This window comes from Prionailurus bengalensis, chromosome D2 (assembly GCF_016509475.1).
Source record: "Prionailurus bengalensis isolate Pbe53 chromosome D2, Fcat_Pben_1.1_paternal_pri, whole genome shotgun sequence".
Lineage (NCBI taxonomy): Eukaryota > Metazoa > Chordata > Mammalia > Carnivora > Felidae > Prionailurus > Prionailurus bengalensis.
In genome coordinates this window covers 58,827,981-58,846,708 of record NC_057351.1, presented here as the reverse complement: position 1 = coordinate 58,846,708, position 18,728 = coordinate 58,827,981, and the positions used below count along the sequence as shown (strand labels likewise).

Below are 18,728 nucleotides of genomic sequence, written 5' to 3'. Positions count from 1 at the left end.
GTTTTTAGTAGATCTACAGGGTCGTGCAACCATCACCGTAAGCCATTTAAAATTTTTTGGAAAATGTTTTTTTATTTTTGAGACAGAGACAGAGAGAGAGAGAGAGAGAGTGGAGGGGCAAAGAGAGAGGGAGACAGGATCTGAAGCAGCAGAGCCCAACGTGGGGCTGAAACCCACAAAACCACGAGATTGTGACCCGAGCCGAAGTGAGACGCTTAATCAAACCAGCACCCCTCACTGTGAGACATTTTAGGACATTTGAACCATCTCCCCCCAACCCCATACCCATTGGCAGTCTCTCCTCTTCCCCCAATACTCCCCACCCCCAGATCTAAGCAACTCTTAATCTATTTTCTTTTTCTGTATATTTGCCGACTCTGGACGCGTTGTGTAAAGGAACTAAAAGAATGCATGGTGTTTGGGTTTTTTTGGTGATTGGCTTCTTTTACTTAACATAGAGTCTTCAATATTCACCCATGTTGTAACATGAATCAGTACTTCATTACTTTTCATGACCAAATAATATCCCATTGTATGGATATACTACATTTTATTTACGTATTCACCAGTTGATGGACATTTGGGTTCTTTCCACTTTTGGGCCATTATGGAAAATACTGCTCCAACCATTGTTGTACAAGTTTTTGTGTAGGCCCAGGTTTTCATTTCTCTTGAGGAGAACTTCATCTTCCCAGAGTTTGGCTCTCCCACCTATAAAATCAGAGGGAATTCATTCCATTAGAATCGCAAGGCTGTCCAGGTGTACTTGTTTATGATTCATACGGAGTTCTCCAGCTGAGACTATGGTTCTCCGCATGTAACCAGACCCACACACACTCACACACACAATTACCAACACAGCCATCAGACACATAACATAGCCACAAAGGCACAGGTGCACCCAAGGCAGCCTAGACCCCCTCAGGGACTTGGTCCCGAGTTTGGGGCCTAGAGAAAAAAACAGAAATGCAGTCACAGAGATTGTGATAGCCACAGGGAACATTGTCCTGACTCAAGGAGGGTCCTTTCATGATGAAGGGGGTAAAGTATGGCACTGGGGAGGAAGGGGGTTAGCCAACATGATGGGCGAAAAGGCAGGGTGAAAGGGTGAGGTTAGCGATGGGTGACTGAGTGAGGATCCACTCTGAAGACCAGGACACTTGGGTGCCACTTCCCCAGCTGTTTCTGCCTTCTCCTTTCCCCACCCATGTTACCCTTTGTCTCCTTGTTTCTTCTCCCAGAGGTAACATGACTCTTCCCCCCTCCCCAACAAGCTAAGGAGACAAAGGGGATCCTTTTCCAGCATAATTAAGCTTCAAAGTCAGCAGCTCCTCCCAGGAAACTGATCAGGTTTGCCCTGAGAGAGCCCTTTAGTGAGGGAGGGATGGCGAAGGGAGGGGAGACAGGGACAGACAGACAAGACCAGGAGACAGGAAAGTGAACTCGGACACCACTGAGCTGACACTGATTCTTATGACCTTGCACTGTCTGTCAGGAAAGTTTGATCTTTAATTCCCTTCTTAGGAGAGGGATTTATGGAGTTGTGACCCGATTAGCTACAGACCCCAAAACACTGTCTCCCCACAATCACAGAAGTCCTGGGTATCGATGAGTGAAAATGTCTGAGTGTGCGTGTATCCATGTGTGGATGCCCACCGATATTATGGACGTGTGTTTATGGAGCTGTTGTGTATCAGTATGTAAGTGTGTGAGTGCCTGTCTGTCCCCAACCCTCTCGGCCCCCACCCCCACCCATGCCCCCTGCAGAAGGCTCACTGTGCGGCCTCAGCGGAGTTTCTAACCTGGAGTGATCACTTTCCTGATTTGCCACTTTAGTACTCTTGTTAATGAATTTTTAATCTTCTTAATGACATTAAACACGGAAAGTAATTAAGGAAAACAAGTTTGAAACTGCTGACTTCAACCCTTTATTCACAACTATTTAATGTAGAATTAATTTGATTTTGCCCATTATTCAAATGAACGCGCTACCTTCTCCTCGGCCCCAGGCCTGTCCCCTTGCCCCCTCCCCACATGCCCAGGGACCCCCTCTCTCGCCGACACCCAGTTATCACTGACCCTAGTGGGTGATGGTTTCCGTGTGACATGTCTGTGCTTGGGGCCTGGGTGTGAGGCCTGAGACCAACTCCTGGAGGGTAAGGATCAAAGAACGGCTTCTCTGGGTTGGGAGACAGCACAAGGAAGGTGGGGGTGGGGCTGAAGATCTGAGGCTGGAATGATGCAGACTCTTCCATCTCGGATTTCCCACCTAGATGCTCATCATCAGCCCTAGGTCCCACCTATGCACTCAAATGCTTGGTTGTTGGGGACATTCAGATCATAGGGATTTGGTATTAGACTATTTAAATCTATAGACCTCAAGAAGTCCAATTTCAGACCATTTTTCAAAATTTCACTTTTATAATTTCAGAGAAAGAAGCTTCTCTCCCTAAACCCTGAGCCTTGGGCCACTATCTGGGTAAGGCTAAAATGGGCAGGTCATAGCTGTTTGAAACTGGTCCTGGGTGGAGAAACCAGGCCCCAAGCAGTCAGCCAGTCCAAGCCTAAGTGGGTTTTGGCCTCCACCTTCTGGAAGGGGTCTTTTCTTTCTTTCTTTTATTTTTTTAAAATGTTTATTTTTTGAGAAGTGGGGGGAGGGGCAGAGAAAGAGGGAGACACAGAATCCAAAGCAGGCTCCAGGTTCCAAGCTGTCAGCACAGAGCCCGATGCGGCGCTTGAACTCACGAACTGTGAGATCATGACCTGAGCCGAAGTCAGCCAACTGAGCCACCCAGACGCCCCCTGGAAGGGATCTTTAAGGGGACTTTGACCCTTGGATGAGAGGAAAGACAGGGTCCATATGAGCCCTGGGGGCACTCAGGTCCTGGGCCTCAATGTCCTCACAGCTGGGGGTAGCTGGGCTAAGGCTATAGTAGGTCACCCCCAGCCTCCTGACTCCTGCCCCCAAAAGGCCACCTCCTTTACCCTTGGGTCCCAGATATTGTTTTGTGTGTGTGTCATACCTGTATAGTGCTGAGAAAGGAAGGTTTGGGGTGGACACGACCCTAGGAGGCAGCTGAGGGAGGGGGAAATCTCAGCATGGGCCCTCAGGCAGATATGCCATAAATCCTGGCTCTGGACCTCTTCTGGACTTTGGATAAGCTCTGACCTCTCCTCTCCTCCTCTCTGAAGTGGGGAGACCGACTCTTACCTCAGGTTGTTACAAAGATTAAGTGAGATGTCATGGTGACCTTACCATTAGCTCCTGGCAGTTCCAGAAACATGCCAGAGAAGGAAAACTGAGGGGTTCAGGGGCTAGGGACCAAAAGAGGGTCTTAGGAAGCCATGGATTTGCCCAGATATACTGAGGGTAGAGAGGGGAGCTAGCATCTGGGAGCTTCCTCCCTTTTATCCCTTCAACAACACTGGAATTTTTCCTTGGCTTCATTCCCCTGAGTTATATCACCAAGAGGGGTTTTCTCTCTTCCCCCCCTCTCCCTTACCCCTTCCTCTTGCCTCTTCTCTCCAAACAAGCCTCCCCCAAGCCACTCCACTCATCTCAGCTCCTGGGAGCAACCAGTCCTCCCACCCCCACCCACCCCCCCCCCCCCCCGCCCCCCATCACTGCACTGAGCCATGACTGGGCCTGAGCTGAGGCGGGAGTCTCGCGCCCCTTCCTCCCATTCCAGGGACTTTATGGGCTGAGACGCTGCCGGCTTGCTCACTTCTCCCTCTCTCCTGCGTCTCTCTCCATCATTCTCCATGTTTCTTTCCCCCTCTTTCTTTCTTCCCTTGCCGTGGCCGGCCTTTCTCTCATCTGTCTGTCTCTCCCTATCTCTGTGTGTTTCCACCTCTTTCAGTTCTCTTTCTTCAGAGACCAGGGATTCTAGAACATTTCCAGCTACAACTGTCCAGGGCACACTCTCAAGAAGGGAAAGCTGACGGGGGGTACTGGGAGGACCCCACCTCAAGTGTGCCCCACTTCCCCTTCTTGCTGACATCCTACGAAGGACCAGGAGGAAGAGGACCCGATCAATGTAGCACACTCACACCACCCTCCCACACCTCCTCCCCACCCCGACCCTCTCACACTCAAAACCCTCTCACAAAGACCCACACTCTCTCTCACACCCACACGACAAACTTGCACCTCACTCACACACAGACACAAGTGTGAGCAGGCACAGATACACACGAACGCAGATGCACACTCGCCCACAGAGCCCCCCCCCCCCAACAGATGCGTATGCGCACACACATACACACGCAGAGATCCCACAGGCGCCCAAAAGCACAGGGCAATGATTAATGTCCCCTCAGAAAAAGAAATTATATCGAATAAATTAAACTACTGTGGCAGCAAATTGAAAAATAAGGATGTAAATGAGGTTTGAATACTTAATATCGAAGACAAGGGGGGGAACAAAAAGGGATCGCTGGGTCCCCTGAGAGGGGAGAGGATGTTCCCTCCTGCTCCCCGGTTCAAATCTGGCTCCTGTCCAGAGACCTCAGAGCTGGGGGCTGGGGTAGTATGGGGCTTCAGTCAGCACTGGGGACCCTCTCTTTGGTGGCCATGGCAGAGAGTCCCAGAGCCCCTAGAAAGACTCAGAGAGGGAGGATGAGGAAGAGGTGATGCAACCACCTGGTAGCATGTCATATCTCACCCCTGACAGACCCCAACACACAAGTGGGTACTTGCTTCCAGACCCAACACATGCTCCTTTGAAGGTCCACCCTGGCTTACTTGAGCTCACGACTCATCTCCCCCCAGATCCCCACACACCTCAAGACACCCAAACACATTTGATCACATATGCTTGCTCAGCCCTCAACTCAACGTCAAAGCTGCACGCATTCTCCGAACTCGCCTGCCTCATCGCCACCCCCAATATGTCCTAAACCTGCTTCGCACCCTGACTACACCACAGGCATTCTTCCCCCCCAAAAGCCCAGTGCCCACTGGGCACAGTCCTACCCACACCAAACACCCCAAACACACATCTGCACATACATGGGTTCACACACACAAACATAAACTCTTTCCTTGGAGCACATCGTGACATACTCCTGTCACACACACACACACACACACACACACACACACCTCTCTCTCTCTCTCTCTCTCACACACACACACACACACACACACACACGGATGGTAATACCATCCCTGAGCCCCAACCCCTCAGAAATTGTGGGAAGGAGAGAGGCAGGGTTGGAAGAGCCTTCTCTTTCTCCCTAGGCTTTAAGGGAGTCCTCGGTATACACACACACACACACACACACACACACCCCGGAGCACTTCCAGCCAGCCTCCATCTTTCCATTTCTCTCTGCCTCCCTCTCTGGCGCTGTCTCAGTTTCCCTCACTTTGCCTGTCAAGTGCTTTTTCCCTGTCGCCTTTGTCTCGGACACCCCAATATGTCCTGTCCCCCTCCTCCCCGTCGGTCGCCAGGCCCTGAGCCGCCACCCGCACCCCCACCCTGCGGCACCCCCGCCCCTCCCCCTCCTCCGCGGCCCTCGCTGTCGTCTCTGTTCATATATATTTAGTATTTATTTACAAGGCTGGGTTTTTTCCCTGGGCGGGAAGCCAGCCGTGCACAGAAATCCTTAAGATGCTATAAAGCTGGTGAGGTATAAAATGGAAAGTGGTTAGTGCGCTGTTTGGAGATATCTCACCGGCGGCCGGGGGCCCGCGCCGCCCAGCCGCCCGCTGTAAATCTCCCGGAGTTTAGCGCGCTTGTTTGTATCAGGCCGCGAGGGGAGGGACCGGCCGCCAGGGCGGGGGGCCGGCGGGAGGGGGCGCCCCCCAGCGCCGGGGACCCCTCGGGAGAGGGCGCTCCCTCTTGCAATGGAGGTGGGTGAAGGGGGGCTGGGAAGCCGCCTTTTGGGAAACAGAGGCTCCTCGGTTGTGCCTCTTCTGAACTGCGCCTAATCTCCCAGGGGGACGGAGAGAAAACGTGGGGCCCAGAGCTCCCCCCACCCCGCCCCAACCCCAGTGCGCGCGGGACGGGGACCCCACAATACCCACCACCACCTGTGAGCCTCCTCCCCAGGAGCTTCACTTCCCCGACCCTTCGCCGAGGGCCTGTGGTCTGTGGTCTGGGGAGGGAGCAGATGACACCCCCCCCCACGCCCCCTGCCGGGAAGAGTTTGGGGCAGGGGACCAAGGTTCCTCCCTGCAGAGCTAGGGCCTCTCACACTTTATTTCACTCCCCTGAGCAGCAGTTGCCTCTCCCTTGCAGGGTCCTGATAGCTCCTACCCCAAGGGCTGAAGGGAAGATGAAATGAGTCAATGCAGCTGAAGGATTTAGCACCGTGCCTGGTACATAGTAGATGCTCAGTGAATGCCGACTGTGATTTTTGCCAATCTGCCCAGCACTTTGTTCATCCGTGTGTTTAGCTAGTTGCTCATTTACTCATTTATTTTGTCAACTATTCACAGCACCCATCCACCCATCCATTCAGCAGCTTCAAGCTGTGCGGTTCTGGCCTCTGTGGTGGAGAATTCTGCAGACGGCAACAGACCTCCCAGGGGAGCTCCAGTTGGGATGGGGCACTAAGATCTACACCAGGAGGGTAAAAGAGCCACTTCTGGATTAAGTAGCATTTCAGGGCAGCTTGGAGGAAAGGGCTCACCCCACCCATCAGCATGACATCCCTGTCCGCAGTCCCTGGTGGAGCCCTTTGACTTCCTGTGGCCTGAAAGTCCCAGGAGGAGTGAAGGAGCAACTAGACTGTGAACCTCCAGAGGGCAGGCCTCATCCCCCACCCGTCCAGCCCCCAACCCCAGCAGAGCCTGGAGCCAGCTCTCAAGAGCTGTCAGTAAGTGCCCTTTGATTGATGAGTTGGGAAGGCTGAACTCTGCCACACTCCTCTCTCTCTTTAGAGCGGTGACACACCTGTCATATAACCTGCACACGCATGTCCCAGCTCACCTGGACACATGTCAGAAGGGCCAGGAGTAATGACAGGGAAATTTTAGGTGGTCACTGCCCAGAAATGGAGGCTCAGAAGAGCCAAGTCTGTGTCACACAGTCATGTCCAAGCCAGTCTTTCTGTATTGGTTCATTCATTCCATCATTCATTCACTCATTCATTTATTTATTCAACAGACGTTTACTGAGCCTCCTGGGCCAGGGGCTGAGGACGATTCAAATGAACGTTACTTAGGCCGGGCTCTCAAGAGGTTTATAGTCCAGGACAGCTGTAGGGCAAACATTCTAGTAATGACTATTGGGAAAATAAGAGCCAAGAAAGCTGTAGAGGACTAGAAATTTCACAGGGAAGAGAAACCACTGCTGCTGGTGGTGGTGAACAACAACAACAACAACAAAACCAGCAGGCACCTTGCTAAGCAATTTATAGGGAGTATTCAGAAGATGGCTTTACTTGAATCAGGTCTTGCAGAAAATTAGGATATTGATGGGCAGAGATAAGCTGGGTGTTGGGCAGTGATACCATCCCAGAAGGACAGCATCGCAGGCAGAAGAGGAGAATGGACCAGCCCACAGAGGTGGGAAGTTGCTGGGTGGGGAGTGTGCAAGGGAACCACTCAGAGTCCAATTTGGCTGGCAAGTATGAGCATGAAGGAGAGTAATGGGAAGTCTTGGAGAGAGGGGGAGGAAGGGGCCAGGTCACAAGGAGCCATGAATATAGGAGTCAGGAGTTTGTACTTTATTTAGTATGCAGTGGGGAACCATTGAAGGTTTTTGAGCAGGAGAGTGGCACGATCAGAGCTGTGCTTTAGGAAAATGAATCTGGCAGCAGTGTGTAGAACAATTGGAGACATGGAACTCAGAGGCAGAGAGCCCCGCTGGGAGAAAGAAGCCACACTTGGAGACTTGGTGCATGGCTTGCACTCAACAGGGTTTGTTGGTTGAAGTGAAGAGGCTTGGGAGAGCTGTGATAAGGGCCTTCCTGGAGACGGTGGTGATGGCGAGGCAAAGATGGGTACCAAAGAAATAAGGAAGCATCTCTGAATTTGTACCCTAATTGAAAGTAGAGATGAGGACGGCAGAGGACTAGGGGCTCCAAGGCTTCTGTGAGGGTAAGTGGGTGGGCAACAGGGCTACAAACAAAGTGGGAGTCACATGCTGTTGCTGGCTTTAGGAGAGGCATGCAGGCTGCTTTTTGAGTATGAGCCTTGCGCTGCCTGGGTTGTGGGCTCGGATCTCAAGAGAAGCTTGGGGGTTAGAGATCAGTGCTCCCATTACCTGCTCGGGGGTGACAGCTGCAAGTTCCCAAGTGACTGAGATCTCCTGAGAGACTGGAGAGAACAGTGGAGAGCTTTGCATTGTGGCTACATTTGGGAGAGACTGTAGGGGAAGAAAGAGACAGAGAAGGAGGGTTAGAGACTCGGGGGGAGAGTGCAGTGGACAAGGCAGCCAGGAGATGGGTAGTTCTCCTCGAGTGACTGGTATTCCAAGGCTTCCCAGGGGATGGGGCCTGAGAATCAGAAGTGGGGCCTGGTGGTCAAGAGGTTGGACGGGAGGCCGGGAGCAACCTTGTCGGGGGAGAAGTGAGGCTGGAGGGTGCTCCTGGGAGCAAGGGCTACTCCGGGGCACAGCATGCAGGGTAGTCTATCACCTGCCCACTGCTCACACCAAGCCCCCAGATTTGAGGTTTCACCAGAGGCCCTCCTGTCCCTCTCCTGGATGGAGCAAAGGTGGGAGTCAATGGGCAGGAAAGTGGGAGCCACTGGGACCGAATGCCCCCTGACTTGGGATTCCTGAGACCCTTAGATCTCAGCATACTCAGGGGTTTCTAAGGTTCATGCTGTTTACTTGGCTACAAACCACATAGCCACGCTCTTCTTTTTGATGTAGGTAACACCCTCGTCGGGTCATCCCCTGGAAAGGGTTGACCACCCTCTTCCTTGGCACTAGAGCGCACTCTGTTCCACAGCTGGCTACCTCTATCTTGGGCCATACCCCAGCACCTGGGCCAGCGATGCCCAGGTCCCCCAGCATCCCCGGAACCGTGGGGTTTAGGAAGTAGAGGGGACAGGACCCAGAACCTCATTCCCATTTAGGAGGAGCAAAGCATGGGAGGTGGTGTGGGCCCCCACCCTCCCGGAGGGGACCCGCAGTCCTAAATGCCCCCGCGCCTTCTCCATATTGTGGGAAAAGCTGCTGCATCCATCACTGTCAGGCGCCGAGTTTGAATAAATTTGAATGCACTGAGCCGTGGGCTGCAGTTTCTATAATATCACTTTCCAGTTTGAATATTTCACTTACTTTTTTTTTTTTGAATTTCTTTTTATCCAACAGTTTCTCCTCCTTTTCATCTCCCCCCACTGCAGCCGAGCTCTGGATGTAGAAAGAGGACAGTGCCTTGAGGGTGTCTGAGATGGGAAGAGACTAGGCCTTTAGTAGCTTTGGCATCTCTGTCCTCCCGCCCGCCACCCTCACCCGACACATGTGCTCCCTGGGCCAGGAGCTTCATCTCCCCACTATTTGTATAGATGGAGAAACAGTAGTTGGAGCATGAGCCACCCTTGAACTCCCACCCTTCTCTATGGGCAGACCAAGTGTGCCAGCGTTCTGCTTCTTCCCTACAGGGACCTTAACCCCTCACCTACTGACCCTCCATCACATGCGTGTGTGTGTGTGTGTGTGTGTGTGTGCGTGTGCGTGCGCGCTCACACACACACACACACACCACACACTCCCTCAGATATATTAACTTGTACCTAAACGCTAATGGCAGCTTGCAATTTCCCACTAGGAAGCTTGCTCCTAAGTCCCTCCGGCCACTGTCCTGCCTTCCCCTATAAATGAGGACCCTTGGCTATGGATTCCTTCTCCATCTCCCTGTATCTCTTCACTCTCCATCCATCAGTGTGGTGTCAGTACAGCCATGCCTCCGGATAGGGGCTGCTGGGAAGGAGAAAGGAATAGAGTCCTGGCAATGCATTCCAGAGAACCGTCTCCCAACAAGCCCCATGATTTGCTGGACTATGGTTAGTGCCATCCCCATTCCTTGCCCACAGCTCAGGGACCAGGAAGAACTGAGGTTCAAGGAGGGAAAGAGACCATCCTCCAATAAAATGAGTCAGGACTGCATTCAAGCTTGGGTCCAGATAGGGATGGGGAAGTGAGCAGATTGAGAAGGGTATTCTGGGGACCCTCTGAGTCTGTATTTTTCTATGGCAGCATCTGGTCACACTGCCCCTTGGACCATACATAAGGTACCCTGGCTACATAGATAATTTCGAGAGGGCAGTGACCATCCAGGAGGCCCAGTGATACTGACATCAATGAGGACATTCTGCTTTATGGGGCACACTAAGTGGCTAGAGGGCCACTGAGTGCCCCAACCATCTAAAAAGGACCCACATTGGCCATCTCCCATGGAAACATTATTCATAGAGCACATGCTCCTCTTTCCTGCCAGAAATGGCACTTCCTTGGCTACTAATAGTCCCCCAACTATGCCTACATCTGTCACATAGTAGGTATGTATTGGGGGTTATGTATGAGGGGAAGCAGGAAGCAGAAAGCTTCCGTGAATCTCTGACTTCTGGAGGCAATGCACAGCTCCCCACTCTGTGCCTGGTCCTGTGTGCTTATAGTTAGTGGAAAAGGCAGGATACAGGGAAGAAATGGTCAGACTTTGGGAGCACAAGATGTGATTGGGGAGGTGAAATTATCATTCAGAGTAATATTTATTTCTACTTTACATTTTGCTATGCTCAAAAAGGGTTTGAGCAGATTTAGGACACACACACACACACACACACACACACACACACACACCAAAACAGTTTAGAAAAAGAGAGAGGACAACTGGAAATCATCTGAAGGCAGGAGAAAGATAAATGGAGCGGGGTCTTGTGGGAGGAGTGTCGGCAGTCAGCGCGGCCATCGCCAGATGGGGGCCTGTGTTGTAATTGTTCACCTCTCGAGGAGCTCACCTGTGTGGGTTCAGGTAGTCAGGGAAGGCTTTCTGGAGGAGGTGGAACCAGTCCAGGGACTCGACAGATGGCAGAACAAGCCGGATTGGTGGTCCAGCGGCAGGACTGGAGGGAAGAAAGTCGGAGACCAGGAGCTGAACGTGTGGCAAGTGTTGGTCAGGGAGGGGTTGGCAATGGGAGCAGTGAGTTTGAGGGACAGTGAGCAGGTGGCAGAGATACAATATGTCCAGGGGACAGTAAAGAGAGGAGAGTCGCTGTGAGCCATTGATAGGAGGTGGGGTGGTCAGTGTACTGAGAGCATTTAGGAGGTGCCCCAGACTAGCTTGGCCTCACCTCAGTATTTCCTAATTCTAATACAGGCCTCTCAGGCCCCTCTTCCTGCAGCCCCTCTCTCCACCCCCATGAACTGAAACTCAGCACCCAGCAAAGACAGCCCTCACCAATGGAGGGTTGGCTATACCAAACAGCCCCCCCCCTCCCCAGAAGGAGGCACAGATCCCTACGAGGGCCGAAGCCTGAGCCTCCCCTCCCCCAGTGTGCCTGGGCTGGCCCCGTGGCGGGAGGGGTGCGGTGTGAAGGGAGAGGCTCTCCTGCCGCACCATGACAGATGATTGACTCGAAACAATATCTAAGGCGATCAGGATAAAGTGCTGGCCATTTCAAGGCTCAGCAGAATTCAGATTCTAATTAGACTTCTCACCACATTCCAAATAAAAATGGTTCCCCTGGTATCCTCTTTGCCTATCAGGTGTCTCTCCCTGATCGCTGGAACAAAACGCATAAAGAAAGTGATTAAAGCCATAACAAAGGCATAAAATTGGAATTATCGCTGCCACCACATCTGGGAGCATGGAGTGTCACCACACCGCCCCCTCCTCCCCAAACCTGCACACACACAGAGATGCTGTCCCACCCCGGCTCCTGGCTGGGCACCCTGCAATGATAGCCATCAGATAGGTGAGGAGCTGGGGGGAGGAGTGTTCAGGGGAAGGGGTGGAACTGGGAGGCGGGGGGGGGGGGGTCCAAGGAGCCAGAGACTGGAGATTAGGAGGGAGTAAAGTGGGCAAATGAAGGGCTCCAGGCCTGGGGAGCAAGGATTGAGTGGTCCAAGGAGTGAGGGATGGGCAGACAATGGTCACTGTTTCAAGTGTCTAAATATTTGCCAGTAGAGAGGGCCCTTGGGGCTCTTGCCTTGATGACCTCACCACCCCCAGGACATATACGCTCATGTGCACACATTATAATCAGGGCTCACAATGCGCTATCAATTGTTTCATGCCTTGCACGTGTTGTCCATCTCTGTTGGGAGATACCTCAAGTCCCCCAGCTGACCCACTGCCCAAGCCACTGAACCCAGTGCTGGTTTCCAGTTCTCTTTCCCCACCTGCGTCCAACAGAGGGCACCCACCTATAGAGACTACTAAGTCCCCATTGGTCCCTAGCATGTGTGTGCACAACCAGCATGCAATCCAGAGACCCCAGTCCCCTGCACTGCACATTTGCACACATGCACACACGCACACGTGTACCATGCCTATAACAATACCCTCACACAGTACACCACATTCTGGGAATTTAGCAAAGGCCCCCATCTCTTTGGGGCTCTGGCCTCTCTAGCTCTTCTGCCTCCCCTCCTGCAGCCCCTGTCTGCCCCTCACAGCTAGCCTGGTACCTGGTATGGGGCAGCCTTGTTCCCTGCGTGGGGTGGGTAGGCAGGCGGGAGGTCCAGAGGAGGGTGAGGGAGTGGGAGCGGGGCTCTGAGCGGGGACGATATAAAATTAAAAGGTAAAAAGCAGGAACGCAAATGGAGGGTGCTTTCAGCTTTCACATTATTAATGACTCTTCAAAAAATCGGCGAGTTTTCCAATCTTCTCTGAGAAGCGCTTGAAGGAGCTCACAGATGAAACTGACCTTCAAAATGTTCTTTGGTCTTTAGTTAAGAAATTCGCTCGCCATTATGGCATCATTAGGGAAACAAGGATAAAATTACTCCATGGTTAATGACCTATAGTATCTCCCCACCAAAATTTGTTTCAGATCTAATAAAACTGTGCTTAACACACTCGGATGAGTTATGAGGACTGTTCTGCAGGGTATTAAAATGTGGAAAATAGATTTTCCGAAGCTGGGGGGACTGGACTTTTTGAATCAGATAGCAGAATGGAATTTTCTGGGCAATAAATTCTTCCATGTCTCAATTTCATCTCGCGCTCTCTCTCTCCTGCCTGCCTCTGCCCCTCTCTCTCTCCCTCACTCTCTCTCTCCCCCACTCTCTCTCTGTCTCCCTCTCTCTGTCTTTCATCTTTTCCTAAAATACTGAAGCAACACAGAAACCTTTCCAATTTGAAGCCTACATAAACTTTGAAAAAAGCAGAGTGACAAAGGCCGTCTGTGTGTGGTCGTGGGAGCCTGCGTATGCATGCACACGTATGTTTGTGGCTCCTGCCTGCCGCACAAGAGTGGAAGCAACTCTCTCCATCACTTTACCCAGTGCCTCTCTACACACCCAAGGTGGGACTGACACCCCCCATTTCTCTATTGCCGGCCAAGCTGCCAGATCTCGCCCTCTGCACCGAAATCACAGGGCACGCCCAAGCTAATAACCCTTCCTAGTATCTCCCCCATCCGCCCCCGCCCAGGGCCACCATACACACCAATGCCAGGAGTCAGCCTATGAGAACACACCTGCCCTGTCCACCCCAAACTTCTCGGGGATGGGAGGGGGGCTGCACTGGCCTTGCAGAGCTGCCCTGTTTTGCACACGTGCGTGCACATCAGCACATGCTAGCCTTCTTGGTGAGGCACACCCAGATGCCCCAGCCAGCCAGGCTGGAGGCTGAGACCCGAGCCCCGGCCCAAGCACTGGCCGAAGGTTTTCGGGGGCTGGAGACTGCCGCGGAGAGAGGTGGCTGGCGAGGTAATGGCATTTTGCTCTCTTTAAACTTTAATCTTTCCTATTAATTCCCTGCAACTGGAGAATGTGTGAGAGTTAATGTTCCGTGAACGTGTTTCGCACTCGGCAGTCTCTTCGAGCTAATTACCTTCAGGTGCTAAATGGAGGGAAATTGCAATCCATTTGGATGTGAAAAAATTTCGCCTTCCCGTCCCCTGTGAGACATCCTTTTTCCTGAGTGCTGCAGAAAGAATGCTCTCTGGGTGGGAGTTTTTTTCCTAATGTTTTTTTTCTTCGGCCCCTTCCCCCGCCCCCTTTCTCCAAGAGTCTGGGTTTTGCAGGACAGTGGTGGTTGGAGACTGGAGGAGACCTGGGCCCTGGCACAAGGTCCAAGTCTGGGGTGGAGGCCAGGTGGGGAGGGACTTACAAGCAGGGGAGATGCCCAGCCTGAGAATCCAGCCCTTGCCCCTTAGAGGCCTTGGAGTGGAAGTGTATTTACACGCTTAATAACACGCTTATTACCAGTGTTTCTCAGCTGCTAGGTTTTGAATACAGATATAATAGAATTTTACAAGCCACATAAAAGCTGTCCTTCTCCTGGACCCTGAACTGGGGTGTCTGGCAGGGCGGAGGACAGGGAATGGCAAATGGAGATGAGGAAGGGGCTTGAGGAAGGAGAGAATGGAAATGGATCAGAGAACTGGACAGAGAAGAGAGGAGAATGGTGTGGGAGGGAGATGGGCAGGGGGGTTGAGGGGGAGATGGGTAGGAGCTCTGTCTCCATCCCAGAGAACTGGCACCAAGGAGAAAGGCATGAAGGCCAGGAAGGTCAGCTCCCAAAGCCTCTTAGGTCTTGGCACAGCACACTCACCTTAGTGACACGCCCATCCCTCCAGCCCCATCCTTGACCTCTGACCTCAGACCTCAACCTCATCCAAGCCTCACAAAAAGAGACATCTAATTTTACTTCCTCCCTCTGCCTTGGATCCAACCTACTAGTCTTTACAAATCTCGTTTCTTAACCTAGGTTGAGGCAGGGAGCTGTCCAGGTGTAATATGTTGCTTCCACCCAACAGGGAACAGTCTGGTTTAAGACACACAAGACAGAGCCCCTCACCCCCTAAGTAAATAGCACTGCATTTGAAAGAGGGTTTGGCCCCCCATGATGGCCTGGGGTTTTACCCTCCACTTGGAATTCTTTCTCTGGTCTCAACCTGTGTACTACTTGTGAGGGAACAACCATTCTAACACTGAAGAGCCTTCTTTGGGAGAATATACTGGGAAAATATTGGAGTGGCTTGGGTTTACTTATTTGTTAAAAGTTTATTCTGAAGGGTTTCAAATATAAAGATACATAGATACATAGATAGATAGGTAGATAGATAGATTTAAATGTTTATTCATTTATTTAGAGAGAAAGCATGGTGCACGGGCGGGGGAGGGGCAGAGAGAGAGAGAGACAGAAAGAGAGAGAGAGAGAGAGAGAGAGAGAGAGAGAGAGAGAGAGAGAGAATCCCTCTGCTATCAGCGCAGAGCCTGATGGAGTTCAAACTCAGGAACCATGAGATCATGACCTGAGGCAAAATCAAGAGTGAGATGCTCACCCAGTTGAGCCACCCAGACGTCCCTTAAAAGATCTTTCTACCTATCAACTAGTTTCAATAATTATCAACATAGGGCCAATCTTATTTCTTCTATCTGCCAGGACTATTTGGACACAGACATCAAATCACCTCACCTGTCGATGATTTAACATGCATTTCTAAAAGTTAAGGACACTTTTAGCATTACCTCAATAGCATTATCTCACTTAAATAAAAATTAACTATAATTCCTTACTCTCATCAAATATCTATTCAGTTCTATACGCTACACTTTCTTTTTAAATTTTTGAAAATTTCTTTTAAAAAATTTATTAATGTTTATTTTGTTTTTGAAAGAGGTGGGGGAGGGGCAGAGAGAGAGGACAGAATCCCAAGCAGCCTCTGCACTATCAGCACAGAGCCTGTCACGGGTGAGATCATGACCTAAGCAGAGATCAAGAGCTTGATACTCAACCATCTGAGCCATGCAGGCACTCCTAGGCTATACTTTCTTTCCTCTTCTTGCAACTTATTTATTGAAGAAACTGTGGGCCATTTGTCCTATGGAATTTCCTTCATTCTGGATTTTGCTGATAGCACCCCTGTGGTATCATTTAACATGTTTCTCTGTCCCTTTAAAATGGTAGATTCCAGAGTTGCTTGGCTTCAGATTTGATTTTTTGGCTAGAATATTTTACAGTTGGTGTGAACTTCCTACTGCATCACGTCAGGACCACATAATTCCTCATCGTTTTTCTTTTTAAATATCAAGATTAATCAGTGGGCTCAGTTGCTGTCAGCTGGATCTATCCATTATAAAGTTCACGTTCAGCTTTTTTCCCTCCATCAGCTTTTCACTTAATGGTTTTAACAGCCATTTACTATCATTGACTAGATCCATTCTTTCATTAGGTGTTGTTGTATTTGTTTTGAAACTGCTTCTATTCTTCCAGCTTTTTATTTTGACAAATTTAAAACTGTACAGCAAAGTTCACTGTTGCAATGAATGCTCATACACTCTGATACAGATGAACAATTTGTAACTATTTCTACATTTGGTTTAACTCTCCCTTTCTTGTTCTAAAACACTTGTGTGTTAGTTGCTGACATAAATGACACTTCATCCCTAAATACTTCAGATATCTTTTAAGAACAAGGACATTCGTCTGTACTGCACAGTGTAATGATCACTTTCAGGAAATTTAACATTTGCCTGATAGATGAGTTCATATTCAAAACCCTTCTATTCTCCCAGTAATGTTCTTTATAACTGCCCCTCCCTCATCCCAATGTAAGATCTTTCATTGTATTTGTCTTTTTAATCTCCTTTATTCTGGAATAGTTCTCCAAGGTTTTTGTTTTTGTTTTTGTTTTTTGTCTTTTATGAGTTTTGAAAAGTCCAGGCAGCAGATTGTCCCTCAATTTGGATTTATCTAATGGTTTCCTCATGGTTAAATTCAGGCTAAACATTTTGGGCAGGAATACCATGTAGGTGATGTTTCCTTCTCAGTGCATCATATCAACAGGCATATGATATCAGTTTCTCTCATTATTTGTGATGATACGTTTGATCATTTTTAAGGTAGCATCATTCAAGATTCTCCATTGTAAAGGTGTCCTTTGCCCTCTCTGAGTAATACATTATGATGTGGGTAGGGGCAGGATTTGAGACTGTGAATATCCTGTCCTCTAAATATTTTTGACCCAGGGATTTTAGCATCCATTGATTATCTTGCTCGAATCAATTAATTATACCTATAGTAGTTATAAGATGGTGAATTTTCTTTTTAAAAAATTTTTTTAAATAATTTTTTAAAGTTTATTTATTGAGAGAGAGAGAGAGAGACAGAGACAGACACAGAGACAGAGACAGAGACAGAGAGAGTGCAAGCAGGCTCTACACTGTCTATGCAGAGCCCTACGAGGGGACTGAACCCATGAACCGTGAGATCATGACCTGAGCCAAAGTTAAGAGTCAGATGCTTAACTGACTAAGCCACCCAGGCGCCCCTGGGTTCTAAGTTGACAGTTATTTTCCTTCAGAATTTTGAGGCTATAATTATTTATCTTCTGGTTTCCATTGCTCCTAATGAGAAGCCTGTTGCCTGATTGTCATTATGCTGCTAGCTTGTAAGATTTTTCTCTTAAATGTTCTGCAGAGTCACTAATGGTTTTAGGTGTAAATCTCTTTTTATTTATTCTGCTTGGGAAACCAGTTGTGTTCCTTCTTACTGAAAACTTTTTTTTTTTTTTTTGCATTCAATACCAATTTGCCACCATTGAATCTTTATATTTCTTCTCTCTCTTTTCTCTCTGTTCTCTTCTTCTGGAATTTCTAATATCTCTATTGTACCTTCTCATTTTATTTCTCATGTCTTAACTTCTTCATATTTTCCATGACCGTAACTCTGTGAGAGGCATTTTGGGTACTTTCCAATTCGCTTTCCAATTTACTAATTCCTTCTTCAGCAGTGTTATCAACTGCTTAACCACTCCATTGAGTTGTTTTTATTTCAATATTTTATTTCTAGAAATTATTTTTTAATGTTTATTTATTTTGAGAGAGAGAGAGTGCAAGCAGGGGAGGAGCAGAGAGAGAGGGAGGAGAGAGAATCCAAAGCAGGCTCTGTGCTGTGAGCATGGAGCCCTATGTGGGGCTCAATCTAATGACCATGAAATCATGACCAAAGCCAAAACCAAGAGTTGGAGGCTTAACTGACTGAAGCACCAAGGCACCCCTGCTATGAGCATTTAAAGTATACAGCCAGTCTGTTCAGCTTTTGCCATTGTTCATCTGAATTTTGTTATTCGTGGATAACATATTCTTCAATCACCTTCAAGGATAAGTCATCATCTATAAGACCTATGTTGCTCAAAATGCAGGTTGCAATCCATTATTGGGTCATGAAATCAATTTAATGAAATAAAATAGAAAATAAAATACCAAGGTACATCACATATGTAAGTATAGGTACTGCTTACTGAAATTTTGTTTCAGAAGGATGTGTGTATGTGTATATGCTGGGTCATCATGCAAAATATATTTCAGCCCGTGATTCAGGGTAGACATGTTTGAAGGTCACTGATTTAGACCTTTCTCTGAGACCCTACTCAACCTACTACCCACTTTTGGCAGGCCCACCTTCAAGAGCAAAGATTAATTGCAAGAAGATAAGCCTTAGGAAAACTCAAGGCCTATCTTCTCCATATAAAGTACTTAGAGTACAACATCATACCCTAGGGAGGAGGGCAGATCTCACAAGTTTCTATACTGCCCTGAATTAGAAGCCTCACAAATGGTCAAGGATACCCAGTGAATCACAGATATTCCCTG

The 18,728-nt window shown here is 49.4% G+C and overlaps 1 long non-coding RNA gene across 1 annotated transcript; it reads right to left on the bottom strand.

Annotated features, from left to right (window-relative positions):
• Nucleotides 1–423: 423 nt before the first annotated feature.
• On the bottom strand, nucleotides 424–17,970 carry LOC122493144. Its single transcript, XR_006299832.1, has 2 exons — nucleotides 8,217–17,970; nucleotides 424–711 (listed from the first exon to the last, which is right to left on the bottom strand). It is a non-coding gene; the product is annotated as an uncharacterized LOC122493144 (long non-coding RNA).
• Nucleotides 17,971–18,728: the final 758 nt, after the last annotated feature.